A 15823-nucleotide genomic window follows, 5' to 3' on the forward strand; every position below is an offset into this window, starting at 1 on the left:
AACCGGCTCTGTAACTCAATGAATTTCAATTTGTCCATTTTCTTATTAGACATTTTTCATAGTAAAAAAGTCAAGCTTTCTTTTGAGACTATTTTAAAAAAAAATCGTACATGCCTAAATTGCGAAAAAAAGTTAAATAAAAAATTGATTTATTGAAAAAATTGTTTAAACAATTTTTTTTGTTATAAATAATAAAATAGGATGAAAGCGTGTAAAAAGCACTTTCCAAAACCCTCATAAAAATTTTAAATCGCGTAATTAGAAAGGAAGTTACAGGCGTTTGAACCTACCCCTGCAGGCATTGGGGTTGAAAATTGAACCCCCCCTCACTTGGGGAGGGTTGGTAATCCTGGTCTATAAGTTTGTGGATTAACTACTGTTGTGTAGGCGAACATATTCACAGAATTTAGAGACAATCGAAAAACATGACTTTTTGAGTTGGGGCAGTTGAGGAATAATGCCCCGTATGACTGTTAATTTTACAACAACTTTTACATTTACCAGCAACCATGGTTTAAAAAGAAAATCACGACGAAACAGGTGAGAAGAGAATAAAAGGAAAAGTAAGTGTGCTAAAAATCAAAAGATTCTGTTTTTTAAATTCAAAAGTGCGTTAAGTTAATTTTCAAGCCTACTAAATTCTTCTTTACGTATAAGAAATACAGTAGTAGTGGTGAATGTTTTACCTATTCTAAAAATAATGCGGATGTATGCAACAAACAGAACTTAAATATTAAAAAATTTCCTCAAGTTGGTATCAAAGAAGCTAAATAGAAAGATCTATTATTTTTATTACGTTTTCTCAAACCAGCTAATAGACAATTGTACCACGACAGGAACAGGGTCTCTTCCATTTGCAACTCTATGTGCTGTACCCAGAATAATCCTGTTGTGAAGACATTCAAGGCTCAATATCCGGCGACCACCTTGACGGCGTGAGATGTACAATGCCAACCACCCTAGAGTTGAGGGAGTCAATCAAGACAGAGGAAATGCGATAGACCCACGGAATCTCGAAACTTTTAGATGGGCGGATCTAATCAATGACAACCTGCTAGAGTGCTATGATACCAGTATAGCCCCTGAATGAAGAGGTTACATGACGCGAATGCATGCTCTGTGGTACCAGAAACAATCTGAGCCATCGCACCTTGCGCATCAATTTCTGTGAAATCACGACGAACAACACAAGACAAGGGGCTATGTAAGCCAGAACACGCTGACAACAGAGAAAGATAGGCAATACTGAGACCAACCGTGGGCAGGCATCCAATAGAGGAAGAGCACACTCTGGAAATCAATATTGGTGTGTATAATACAGCGAGAGTTTTGGCGGATGCAAATCGTAAAACAAAACCAACGGCTAATCGTAAGACCAAAAGACGAATGCTTGAACTCATTCGAAAGATATGCTAGACAAGACAGTAGGCATATTACATTCAGTGCGTGACTAACTAGATCAAATCTGGCATGGAATACGGGTGCTATCTGACGCTAGATGATGTCTACAGCGTAGAGAGACGTGGGACAGAGAAAACCAACCGTTTTTCTCTGACCCATCTCGAATCTTCAAAGACCCATCAGTTATGGTCGACCATCCACCTAAACCAGAGGAAGTCGAAGCATTTTGTATAAGAGTCTACGAAGTTCAGCCACCTAACTTCCTGGAAGAATGCCCACCTATCACTACCGAGGAGGTGAAAAAGTATTAAGTGGCATGAAGAACTATTCCGCTCTGTGACAAGATAATATAAAACCCGGGTAAAAGCTAACACAGGGTTTGCATCCAGTTCCTTAACCCTGCCGTCAGGGGGCCTATTGTTTCGGCTGAGTCAAGCGTTGGCGATACAGTCTTCTTCAACAAGATGCAAGGTTTGCACTGCGAACACTACGCAGTACCCACCATCGCGATACTTTAGGAAGAAAAAGATTTTGAACACTGAACAGTTTGGTTGAAAATTCATCACTTGTGGAAACTGAAACAATTTTTTATTTGAAATTTATTTTTGTTTGTCGAAAATTCCTTTTTTCCGATTGATACTTAAATTATTTGTGACTGAAAAATATAATATTTATCTAATTCTCGAAACCAGCTGACAAAAACATTACAGCCAAGGAGAATGAAAAGAAAGAGTAGTATAAAGCCCTTATTAGATAGTTGAATTTTCGATTTTTGAAGAAAATTCAAAAATTTGTTATGATAATCTTGCAGCGCTTTCAAAAAGAAATTTTTGTCTTCTCTTGAATTTTTTTCATATCGTGCGTTTTTTGGCTTAAAATTTTGATTTTTGGTTGATTTAAAAAATTTTGAAAACGCTATAACTCTGATAATTTTCTTTTGGTCGAAAAAAGTCATGAGGCTAAATTGTTTGTTCTTTTTAATACTATAAATATCCGTACATTGAATTTTCAAATTCAGAAAAAAAGAAATCTAAAAAATTTTCAAAATGCACTCACTTTTTGAATGTTTATCAAAAATAGTTGGTTCACGAACTCGTCCTTTCTTTTGGGACCTTAAAAAAGTGTGCTAAAGATGGATTTGATTCGTTCATTTTTTCGAGAGTTATCGTGTTTACGGACGGCCGGACAGACAGACAGACGCCATCGTAAAAATCTGATTTTCGGATTCAGGGGGTCTCAAAACGTGGAGATCCGTTGAAAAACTGTGATGCCAAATTTCCGACAATTCTAATACTTTCTCAATCATAAATGATGAGAATGTAAAACCAAGTATTTATGGAAAATCGTAGAAAAAGTTTTCAACAAATAATTTGTTTGTAACAAATTTTTTTTTGTATATTGTCTAATATTGGAATATCCTTAACTAATGATCATTATCATTCACAATATGCATTCTTTGACCTAAAATGTTCATTATACTGTGTTTTTTGAAATTTTGTAAATGCTATAACTGTGGGAAATTTTGCTTTTATCAAAAAAGTCATTAAGATAAATTGTTTGTCTTTTCGAATACTATAAACATCCGTAGAAAAAAATTTTGAATTTTGAAAAAAAAAGTGGTTTAAAAAATATTCAAAATGTGCTCACTTTTTGAATACTTATCCAAAATGGCTGTCTAACGAACTCGACTTTCATTTGAAGATAGTAAAAGAATTTACCAAAGAAAAATCCAATCAGTTAATTCTTTTGAAAGTTATCGTGCTAACAAAAAAAAACATCCACGGACGGACACAGCCACATTAGTAAAAACCTGTTTCGGATTCAGGAGGTCTCAAAACGTTAACATTTGACAAAAATGGGGGGGGGGTCAAATGTTACACACATCTAATACCTACTCTTGATGAGAATATATGAATTAATTAATTTGTCCTGAATAATGTTTCGGTAATTCTGTTTTTTGTTCGAATTGTGAAAAATAGCATTAAGAACATTTTAGAAAAAGTAAATTTTTTTTAAACCCACACATGAGACAGATAAGAAAATTAAAAAACATTAGTTGTGATGAGAATGTGCCCACGCAACGGGCTGATTCTTTTATTGTTAATATCGTTTTTCGCAATCAAAATACAGAATAAGAATGCTATCAAAAAGTGATTTAAATCAAATTTGTAGGTCTTTTTAAAATGCAGAACTTTTGTCTAGTCATCTTTTCACCTATTTTGGACAGTTTAACCGCAAAATGTAATTTTTAATTTTCCATTATTTTTTGATGTCAAAATTTTAATTTTCGATTTTTCAAAAAAATTCAAAAAGTTGTTAAAACAGTCTTGTACGGCATTAGAAAAGAAATATTTTTCTTCTCTTGACCTTTTTCCATATCGTGCGTTATTTGGCTAAAAAGGTTGATTTTAAGGTGTTTTTTGAAATTTTGTAAATGCTTTAACTCTGGTAAATTTTGATTTCATAGAAAAAATTCATAAGGATAAATTGTTCGTCCGATTGAATACTATGAACATCCTAACATACAATATTTGAATTTTGAGGAAAAGTGGTCAAAAAAATTTTCAAAATACGCTCACTTTTTGAATTTTCACCCAAAATGGTGGCTAACGAAATTGACCTTTATTTTAGGACACTAAAATAGTATACCAAAGGCCAATCCAATCTGTCAATTATTAAGAAAGTTATCGTGCTGACAAACTAAAAATCTACCGACAAACATCAACACACAGACCCAGCCAGACAGACAGATTCGTCAAAACCTGTTTCTCGAATTCATGGGGTCTCAAAACGTGGACATTTGGCAAAAACGGATGGAGGGGGTCAAATTTCACATAAATCGAATACCTTCTCTTGATGAAAATGTAAAGATGGGGATTTATCTATGTATCATAACTCGAAACCAGTGGAAGGTAGCGGATTATTTTAACACAATTTTCTCATAATTTTGTCTTTTTTCTTTTCTCTGTTGGACATTTCTCTCACAATTGCAATGGGAATTATCCGTCCACGCAAATGTAACTTTTGGAACTGTTTAAAAAAAACCGGTTTGGCAATTGATCTGTTCTAGCATTTTTGATATGTCAAAAGGGACAGCTTAACAGAGATTTCTCATTAAATAAATAGGAAGTACGATTTTTTCGGGAATCAGTCAACCAGATACCTGGATTATAGACTAATCGTAGACAGATATTGGAACTTTTGATCATTACGCAATCCGCTGGAATTCCATGAACTGTCTAGAAATTTCATGAAATGTGTATTCCCTACCGATAGAAATCTTGGAGTATTCTCAAGCGAAATCGCCTGGCCGGTTTGAGACTATTTGCAGGTTCGATTTGAATGATTTAGTCTCAGAGATAGTCAGAGAGATTTGGATCCTTTTCAAGCTCCTTCTAGTGGTCCTTTAAAGAGTGATGCGACGGTCATATAATGGTTCTTTTGTATTCGCCACGTACCGGCCGGACAGAGTTATTTACAGTAATTGCCCATCACTAACCCGACTCTCCATTTTAAATTTCTAGAAATAATCGATTGGAAACGATTTGCAACGATTAAGAGTGATCAAAAGTTGAATCGGTTTAAATTGTTGCTGATTGTGTCAATTGTTTCCAATCGTATTCAATCGTATTGAATTGAGTAAATGCACTTGCATGCAATGCACCCTGTGCAGTTTTCGTTTATAACACACATGACGTGCACGCTTTTATTGGTTAGAAATTACATTTTTAATAATTTAACAAAAATTTTAAGAACAAAAATTAGAACGTTTGTTCAGGCGGTATACCGAATTAAAAATCGATAGTATCTGAGATACAACAACATGGAAAAATCATGCCGTTTCATGGATGTGTAAGTGATATAGTGTGATTATCAAGTAATAGTTTAAATTAGAGGGTTTGTTGTAAAACGTTTATTTACTTTATTTTCACATTGTTGACATTTGTTTGTTTGAAAGAGTAAAAAACCGCTTGTAAGATGGCGTCAATATTTAGAAACTCGGACCAAATAAATTGTAGGTAACTCATTCAAATTTTTTAAATTTTTAATAGAAAAACTTATCCTATACTTTTAAGTTTTTTGCAATATAAGAATGCTCAATTTTTAAATAAGTTTGATTTGAAATTCTTGAAAGAATATAGTTTTAAATATTTAAAATATTTTGGTTTGTCTATGCCTAATCTTAAAATCATAAACTTTCATATAAAAGTATGAACATTTTTCTAAGTTTTAGCACATCAAAAAATAAGTTTGATTTTCAATTAAAAAATATTTTTGAAACTGAGTTTGAAATGCTAAAATTAAAAAATTATTAATTTTTAAATTAGGCAGCTTAGGAGCCTGAATTTTAAAATGTTATTTTTTAAGTCTCTGATTTTTTACTTATTTAAATCCAATCGCAATAAGATTAAAAAAGTACATTTTTCATACTCCAATTCCACAGGGCATAATTTTAAAATAAACAAAGTTACAGTCTTCTGAATCCATACTGTACAATTCTGAATGCTTTGTTTAGTAGAACTGTCTATAGGTGGCTTGTAATTTTTACACACATTACTAAACGTTTGAACTCGAAATAGCTGGTTTTAAATGTTTTAGTTATATATTTAAAATGCTCAGTGTTCGAAAAACTTCAACTTTGAATGGTTTAATTTGGAATTTAGTCTTAAATAATTTAAATAAAAAATTTTTACCTTAAAAAACATAAACTTTGAGTTTTATTCTGTTGCTCTATTCTGTGTACATTTTTTAAAACTAGGAAATGATTCCAAATTTTTTCTTCGATTTTAGTGGCTAGCTTGCGAATAATACAAAAATGTAAATTTACTGGTCAATTGAGAAAGTTGAATTAGTAAAAAGTTTTTTATTATTTCCTGATAAAAAAATCTTTTATCTCTAATAGTATTTTTTAATTCATTAACTTCATTCAATTAATAACAGCCTAGAATTTTTTTGAATAATAAAATAATACTTCAATCGATTTTCTGAAGTTAAACGTTTTAAAAATATTCGTTTAATTTTTTTTTTGTCTACCGATTTTAAAACCTATAACCCCTTATAAAATGTTCACTACAATAAATGATCTTAGAGCGCATAATAAAAATAAAGAATGAACAATTATTCTGCTTTCACTAATATAAAATTAACTTTCTTATTTGTATCACGTATCTGATTTTATATTTTCAATGTATAATACTATTAGCACATTTTTGTCGTAGAACCACTTTCTTCTGGTAAAAATTATCTAGAAATTTCTTATTCACTTTCTTTCGTAATATATACTGTTTAAAATTGATATTATTCCAAAAAAGTGAATAACTGTTTTAAAATAATTCCCGCTATACGAGTGCTGCCATCACGTGCCAAATTCCAAGTCCCGATTGAAAACAATTGGAAATGCAAAAAACTCAATCGTTGTCAATCGTTTTGGTACAATTAAGAAACACGATTCAGAACAATTAAGATATTATTTCCATCGTTTCTTATTAATCTTAATTGATTATTTCTAGAAGGGACGTTGTATTAATTCAAATTTAAAAAAATTTTTTAGATATCTGAAATCATCGAAACCCGTAGATTCCGAATTATTATGTTTTAGGCTGTTAACAATGAAATTTAAGAAAATCTATTTCCAAATTTTAATCCGAAAGCTTAACAAAGGACCCTTGAGTGTCGGCTACTCTATTGTTATAGCCTCTCTTCTTGTTATTTATGATCGAATTCTTATTTCGGTTTCAACCTCTCTGCTTTTTATTTATGATCATATTTTTATTTCAATTTCGGAAAGGACATTTTAAAGCCTTAAAAGCATTTAAACGAGCTACCCGGACCTTTAATTATATCTACCTGAATGCCTGCGGAGAATTTCTTAGAGCCTTGAGAATCTTTAGCGTATACTCTGAGATTTCTATCGGTAGGGTTTACACTGAGTTTATGTCAGATATAGGACGTTTTAGGAATTAGATCTTTCTAATGGATTGGTAGCAGTATTCGTGTAGCATGCATTCTAATCGTTCTGATTATATTTGATTGCAACGTACATTGCTTCTACTTATTTTGAGTCCTAATTATTTCCCAAGATACTACATGCAATTAGAGTGAACTCTTCAATTATCAAACATGTGTGTGCCACAGTCACAAATTTTAAACACGACTTTCAGTGAATACTGAAAAAATGTCCAAATATATGATCGCAAAGATATGTGCCTGACTCAGGTGGTCATGTTTTTTAAGAAAATAAAACTAAAAATACCCACCTTAGAACTTGAAACCCAGAATTGTAATAATCATATTCGTCTTTCTTCTCTGTTAAATAAACACACCCATGTGCACTTAAAAAACTAATGTCGTTACTTACAAAACAATTGCATTGTTTACGACAATCTACTAGGTTACGTTTTGGATTGTTGTTGGATGCAGATCCATCACCCATGATGCAACAAACTACGGACTCGCCACGCGCAAGTAAGAAAAAAATTAACTAATCAGATAGTTCCGTAGTGCGACCCGTCGATCCTTCCATCTTAATTGGATTTCGAGCGGCGGATTTGAACTGACTGGGGAATACCACTGAGAAGAAGCTGCCCTACCGGAAATCTGGATTATTTTAAGATACTTTCTAGATACGCCTGTGAAGATAAAACCCCGAATTTATAAAATTAAATTTAGTTTGTTTGTAATCCTATGACGGTGTTTGTAGGTCTTCTTTCGGCGTTAGACGGTAAAACTTGTAAAAGTTATGAATATTTTAATTTTGGGATCCCAACTTCACATTAACAATTAAGATGTTTACTAGTGCTCTAATTGTTAATATTTTACAAATTTTTCAGGGGAATCGTTTGTCGGTGATTGCTGAGCAGCTCTCGAGATTTTTTGTTAAAAATTGAAAAAAATATTTAATTTTGAAGAATAGCTTCAGCCGGTCAGCGCGTATCTGTTTCCGCGCCGGTCTTCTTAGCAAGTCGGCGGCAGTGATAAGTATTCTCATTAGGCCATACAAATTTAAAATGGCCGTACCTCTGATGGGATAACAGTGCCCGTCTACCCTATAGTTTGCATGTGTTACCGGAGGTTTTTAAAATGCTTTTTGTTTTTTGGAAGGGCCGATTGAGTATTTTGCGAAATTTTGGGAAACTGGCAAGACCAGATATATCCAAAAAATTGAAAACTTTAATCCGTATGCTCTCTACCGATACAAAAGCTCAGTAGATTCTCAGGCGAAATAGTCTGGCCCGTTTCAGGCTATCTGCCAGCTATATTTAAATAAGAGATAGTCAGAGAGATTTGTGTCCTTTAAGGCTGTTGAAACGGGGCGCACGAAAATCGCGAAATCTATGAAACACTCAAAATTTACCAGAGGTCGTTAATCATTCGCATTTGAGGTTTTAAAAATGCACTCTGAAGATTTTCCCGACGCCGAAAGGGGTTTCACGGTTGTTGGATATGCGCTTGCTGTCTATTTTTTCGAAACAAATTAAGTAACTGCTGAAAAATGAGAGTAAAGTGGTAGAGCAAACCACATGATTTGAACAGCAAGGTGACTCACAGCTGTTTGGCGCTGATCGCTCAGCCGCACTTGACTGTAGTGATCTCAGATCTGAAACGAGACGTGGTCCAAACATATGACATGTATATGTCCGTGTGAATATGGTAGGAGACGATATAAATGCCTGGGTTGCGCGCGCAACCCATTTCTCCTGTTCTGAATTTGAAAACTCGAAGGTGCACGATTGGCGGTCGGTAAACTTCGGCGGTTCTATTTATATATCTCTCTCTGCTTTGAAATAATATGAAGAGATTGGGATTTTAATATTTCCAGATTTCGATGCTGGGCTGGCGATTCTCATGATTTAAATACTTCACGCGCCTCTTTGTATGCGTGTACTTTGAGGTTACGTTATTTCAAGTATAAAATATAAATTATATAAATATTAAAACTATTATATATATACATATATTATTAATGATAATATTATAATTATGTTATATTATAATAATCTTATTTAAATCTTGATTCGCATTTGAAAGAAATTAAAGAAATTGGTGATTTTGGAATTCATTTCGTTTGGATGAAAACTCAATTATTTGATTGAAAAGTTAATTATTTTGTTGAAAATGTAACTATTTTGTAAAAGAGTCCTCTTTTCTATCAAAAGTTTAACTGCTTTGTCAAAATTTTTATTTCTTTTATTTGAAGGTTCATCTCTTTCGCTGAAAATGCATTTTTGAAACTGACATTTAATCTATACCATTTTGGGTTAAAAAATCATGTATGTTGTTAACAATTCGTCTTTCTTTGTAGAAATTAAATTTCTTTGTGGAAAATTTATACTTTTTGATTAAAAATTACATTTTTCGGTTGAATTATCAACTGTAAATATTTTTTGGTTGCAAAGTCATTGTTTGTAAATGCAACTATATATTGTTAAAAATTAAAATTATAATTTTTGGGTGGAAAATTCGATTATTCACTTAAACTTGAACTACTTAGTAAAAAATTAATTTTTTCTTATTAAGGATTCATAATTATAGTTGAAAATTCAACTATTTGCCTTTAAATTAGGTTAAAAATTCAGCTTTTTTGTAGATAATACTCTTTTTGACTTTAAAATTAAAACAATTATTTAAATTAAATTGACCTTTTTCAGTAGAAATTTAATCTTTTTGGTTGAAAATGTATCATTTTTGGTAAAAAATGCAATTGTTTGGTTAAAATATGAACTGTACATCTTCATGGGTTTAAAAGTCGATTATTTCACTAAGAGTTGAACGACTTTGTAAAAAAATACGTTTTTTTAACAAGGTTTTATAATTGTGGTTGAAAATTTAACTATTTGATTGAAATTTTAACTCTTTGATTAAAAACTCATATTTTTCGCTTAAGAAATTCAACTTTTTGTAGATAATTCATCTTTTTGGCTTTCAAATTAAATTATTTCGTTGAAAATTCATGTATTTTGTTTAAAATTTGTCTTTTTTTGTAGATCATTAATTTTCTTTGTCGAAAAATCATCTGATTGGTCGACAATTAACAACTTTGTTGAAAATAAATTTTTTCCGTTTTATAGAACATTAATCTTCTTGGTCAAAAATTCACCTTTTCCCTTGAAAAATTAACAATTCTGTTGAAAATTCGTTTTTTTTCCTTGTTCAATTCAATTTTTTATCACAGCTTTTATTTGGAAATTGAACTATTCCATTTTTGGTCAAACATTATCCTGTAAATTTTATTAGTTAAAACACCAATTATTTGTTAGAAAATTAATTTATTTGATTTCGATTATGACTTGAAATATTATTGCAGTCTAAAAAAATTTTATTTTTAACCCATGCAATTTGAAATTTTTTAATTAAAAAAAGAAAATTTCGTTAATTATCAGCAATATATGACCGTTCATTTAAAACAATCCATTACAAACAACTGTTAAAAACTATACAAATTTGAACAGAATGGTTCGAAATAGAAAGTCTTGAATCCGGAAGGTTTTAGTGAAATTTTTTTATTTTGCAGTTTTTTTAATATTAGGAAAAAATCTAATTAACAAAATATATCAATTTTCAACCCAAAAGTTTACTTTTTAACAAATTAAATTTTAATTTTCTATCAAATAATTGGTGTTTTAACTAATACAATATACAGGATAAAGTTTCAACCAAAAATTGAATAGTTCAATTTCCAGTTAAAAACTATTAATTTTTAATCAATCCTAGAATAGTTACATTTTCAGATAAAAAAATTATTTTTTATCTAAATAATAAATTTTCAATAAAGTTGTTAAATTCTCAACCAATAACATGAATTTTCGAACAAGAAAATTAATGATCTACAAAAAAAAGACAAATTTCAAACAAAATACATGAGTTTTCAACGAAATTATTTAATTTTAAAGTCAAAAAAACGAATTATCTACAAAAAGTTGATTTTTTTCAGCGAAAAATATGAGTTTTCAATCAAAGAGTTAAACTTTCAACTAAATAGTTAAATTTTTAAGCATAATTATAAAATCATGTTGAAAAAAAAACAGTATTTTTTCACAAAGTAATTCAACTCTTAGTGAAATAACCGATTTTTAAGCCCGAAAAGATGTACAGTTCATATTTCAACCAAACAATTGCATTTTTGACCAAAAATGATACATTTTCAACCGAAAAGATTAAATTTCTACCAAACAAGGTCAATTTCCAGCAAAATATATAAACTTTCAACAAAATTATTTAATTTTAAAGTCAAAAAGAGTATCATCTACAAAAAAGCTGAATTTTTAACCCAAAAATATGATTTTTCAACCAAAATTTTAATTGTCCACCAAATAGATTAACTTTCTATCCAATTGTTGACTTTTAACTGCAAAAGATGCAATTTTAACAAAAAGGTAAAATTTTTAACAAAAAATTTAATTTGAAGGCAAATAGTTGAATTTTCAACTATAATTATGAATCCTTAATAAGAAAAAATTAAATTTTTTACTAAGTACTTCAACTGTAAGTGAAACTTAAAATATTTGGTCGACAATTAAAATTTTGGTTGAAAAATGATATTTTTGGGTTAAAAAATTAGCTTTTTTGTAGATGATATTCTTTTTGACTTTTAAATTAAATAATTTTGTTAAAAGTTCATATATTTTGTTGGAAATTGACCTCGTTTGGTAGAAATTTAATCTTTTTTGTTGAAAATGTATCATTTTATTTCAAAGCAGAGAGAGATATATAAATAGAACCGCCGAAGTTTACCGACCGGCAATCGTGCACTTTCGAGTATTCAAATTCAGAAGAGGAAAAATGGGTTGCGCGCACAACCCAGGTATTTATATCGTCTCCTACCATATTCACACGGACATGTACATGTCATAGCATTGGACCACGTCTCGTTTCAGATCTGGGATCAGTGCTTGACTGCACCAGTCATGATCTAATAAATACATGGTCTGGACACGCGCAAATAAAAAAAACCGAACCAATAAGGACCCACCGCTTAATTTCTCCATCTTGGATAAGTAAGACGGTAAACATAAGGGATTTTAAAATGAAAAATGTAAGAATAAAAATTTCTTGTACTTTTGAGGTGTAGAAATATTTGAATCCTAATAAAATTTATTATAATAATGTTGAATATCGCTAAAGGAAAATACGGATTAACTATAATTTCAGGTTATGTGTTACATAACCTCTTTCTGCAGACAAAAAGTGACATATCTGTGTCAAATAAAATTAAATTGAAGTCAAGTGGGAAACATGGAAAACCGGAAAATGACCGGAAATTTTATAGGACTGGGAAAAACCGGGAAATGAGAGTGAATTTATTTTTTTACCGGGAGTTTTACAACATTTTAAAAATAAAAATTTTGTCAAACTTCGATTTCAACCGTTTTTAAATAATGTAATAAATTGAGATTTTGATAAATTATTATATCATTTAGTTTAGAATGCTTAATTCGAAAATCTTTCACTTTAAAAATTTTCTAGTTTAGATTTTTCATTTTTCAGCATATAATTTTATTTAAATAAGTTCCAAATGCTCTTTTAAAGGTTAAAAATTAAAAATTAGAAGTTTTTAAAATCGAAGATTTTTTTATAAACAACAGGATAGCCGCCGGACCGCGAAACCAGGAATTTTACGAATTTTCAGAAGAAAAATCTGTCCACGTTCGATTTTAACAGTTTTTAAAATAATTAAAGTGTAGTTTTGAAGATTTAGACAATTGTAATAAATAAATTATTTTAAAAATTGATCTGTACTCTAAGTATAGAAATCTGAACAATAATTGATTTGACTAAACAATTCTAGATCCGTTCAAAATTTTAGAATTTCCAGATTGTAACTGTTTCAATCCGAAAGTCTTGATAAGAATTGAAATTAATATATCATTTATTCCGATAATTTTATTTTTAAATGAAAATTTTAATGATCTATCAATAATATATTTGTCATTCAGAGTCATAATTAAAGGTTTTTATCGAATTTAAAATATTGTGAGTCTAAATTATTTCGTTTTTATGCCATTTGATTTTAAATTTCTTAATGTAGAAAAAGAATAAGTATTTAATATTTAGCAATATTTCACTGTTCATTTAAAACGAGTAAATTGAAACCTAATATTTAAAAGAAAACAATTTAAAACTGAAATGGTTTACATAGAAAGCTTTGAATCTTTAGATTTTTGAAGAACTTTTCATCTTTTAGCGTTGCAATTTTAATTGTTCTATTTAAAAAGTGTTTAATTTATAAGTGAAATTTTTTATTTTTGACGCATAAATAACCATTGAACACTTATTTCTTGTAGAAAAAGTTTGAGTAATTTTAAGAGATATTTAGAAGTTTAAAAAAGATTCTAAATTAATTAAAAACTTGAAATTATTTCAAGTAATTTAAACGAAGTGTGCTAACATTTTTTTCAGAACTTATAAATATATTTTTAAATTAATCGAAATTTTCCTACAATTTTTTAAAATTCAGCAAATTAAGTCTTTCACAATTCAGCAAATTTAGTCTTTCACAATTCTTTTAAAAAATTCTACATTTTTTGTTTGAGATCTGCAAATATCTAAATTTTATTTTAGATTCGACTGTAAGTCTTTCAAATTCTTTTAAGTTTTAAATTTAATTCGAATCTTTTTAAAACTTCTAAATATCTCTTAATATTACTTTTATATTTGTACAAATAATAAATGTTCTATTGTTAATTATAAATGCAAATTTCATTTTTTTTAAATTGCAGGATTTTCTAAAAGTTATAAAAAAATGCAATATTTATTTTAAAATATATTTAAAAGTTCTAACAAAACATTCAAAAATGATTTTGAATTTGAAAAAATATAAAACCACTTCCAGATTTTTCAACATTTTGAAATAAAATTTTAAAGCATTTGAAGGATGCCTAGACTATTTAAAATAAAAATAATTTAACTTCTAATTTAAGAAATGTTTAGTTAAAAAAATTGTTTTTCAACTTTTAATGTGTCTAGCTTAAAATTACTTAAAATAACATCATTTTCTAAACTTTTAAAGTTCATTGCTTGATTCTTTAATTAATAGTATTAAAAATATTAACGTGGATTTATATTTTTGAAACTAATCTCAATGTTTGAACTCTATAATTGATAAAAGTTCTACGTTTTGCAGTTTATTTGCATTTCACTTAAAATTGTTCAATTTAAAAGTGTTAGTACCTTCCAGTTTATACGTGTAAGTTATTGAGCATTTGAATACACAATTTTTGAATTGACAAGTTTTAAACTTCAATTTTAAAAGTTTGGAATTCAAGACTTCTATGATCGAGCTATTTCTTATGACACTCGCCACAATATTTCGGTTGATCTCACCATCTAAAAAGTGATAATTATTATTTTTTAATTAAAACGATTTTCAGAGACCATAAAAAACTAATCTCAAAAGTAAAACTAAGTTTTCTCCGAACTGAATAACTTTTCTTCTTAAACTTTTTCCCTCTATATTCAGTTACTCTACACATCTATGGGAGGGTACGTACATTTATTTTTATTCATTTTTTTTGTAAATGGCGATATGAATTTGACGCAAATTTTCACTGCTGTCAGGCACAATTTTTGTTTTGTCAGTTACTCCCTCTTGCCTATCCACTTTTTAGATATAATATGAAATCACATTGTATCATATTAAAAATCTCTCTTATTCTTAGTAGACTATTCAAAATTACAATAAATGTTGGCAAATCCCTATCATGTTGCATACATTTACATATAAGTATATATGTAAATTCAGAAGAATGTCCAAATTGTACCGTATGACAAATTATTGTCTAATTAATGCAAGAATAATAGGTCTTACTTTCAATCCAGATCAAATACAGATCTAACAAAATTTTCTGTAAAATTTACGAACCAGCGTAATTCTATTACAAACCTCTGTCACTTTTACGTATATATTTCTGAAAGAATTTTCCACCTGAGAATTATTCATTCACTGGCAAGCGGAGATATTTAAAATGAAATTCATCATCATAAATATCCAAAATTGTATATACTTTTAATCCTTCTCATTCAGTAATATTTACAAACTTACATTCTGGCCTGAATATGATTTATTTCCTTACCAATGTTCTAATATATCAATTGAAAGTTCTTTTTGAATTCATTCTTTTAATATTCTCAAACTGCGCGGTCAATGTAACAAAATGGTGTAATTAAGCGGTTGCGTGACTTGAACGGATCAGGGCCCTGAAGTGGCTAGACCCTGTATTTATTAGATTATGGTACCAGTGATCCCAGATCTGAAACGAGACGTAGTCCAATGCTACCAAAGGGCTATGTCCATGTGAATATAGTTGGAGATGATTTAAATGACAGGGTTGCGCGCGCAACCCATTTCTCCTCTTCTGAATTTGAAAACTCGAAGCTGACGATTCTCATGATTTGAATACTTCGCGCGCCTCTTTATATGCGTATA

The 15823-nt window shown here is 29.8% G+C and overlaps 1 protein-coding gene across 1 annotated transcript in view; it reads right to left on the reverse strand.

Annotated features, from left to right (window-relative positions):
* Window positions 1-7828, reverse strand: part of LOC117172505 (dedicator of cytokinesis protein 7) — a 204912-nt gene extending 197084 nt beyond the window's left edge. Inside the window, exon 1 of the mRNA XM_033360513.1 lies at window positions 7659-7828. The gene's annotated coding sequence lies outside the window, so the exon portion shown is untranslated. The remainder of the gene's footprint in view (window positions 1-7658) is intronic.
* Window positions 7829-15823: the final 7995 nt, after the last annotated feature.

Source organism: Belonocnema kinseyi, chromosome 5 (assembly GCF_010883055.1).
Source record: "Belonocnema kinseyi isolate 2016_QV_RU_SX_M_011 chromosome 5, B_treatae_v1, whole genome shotgun sequence".
Classification (NCBI taxonomy): Eukaryota; Metazoa; Arthropoda; class Insecta; order Hymenoptera; family Cynipidae; genus Belonocnema; species Belonocnema kinseyi.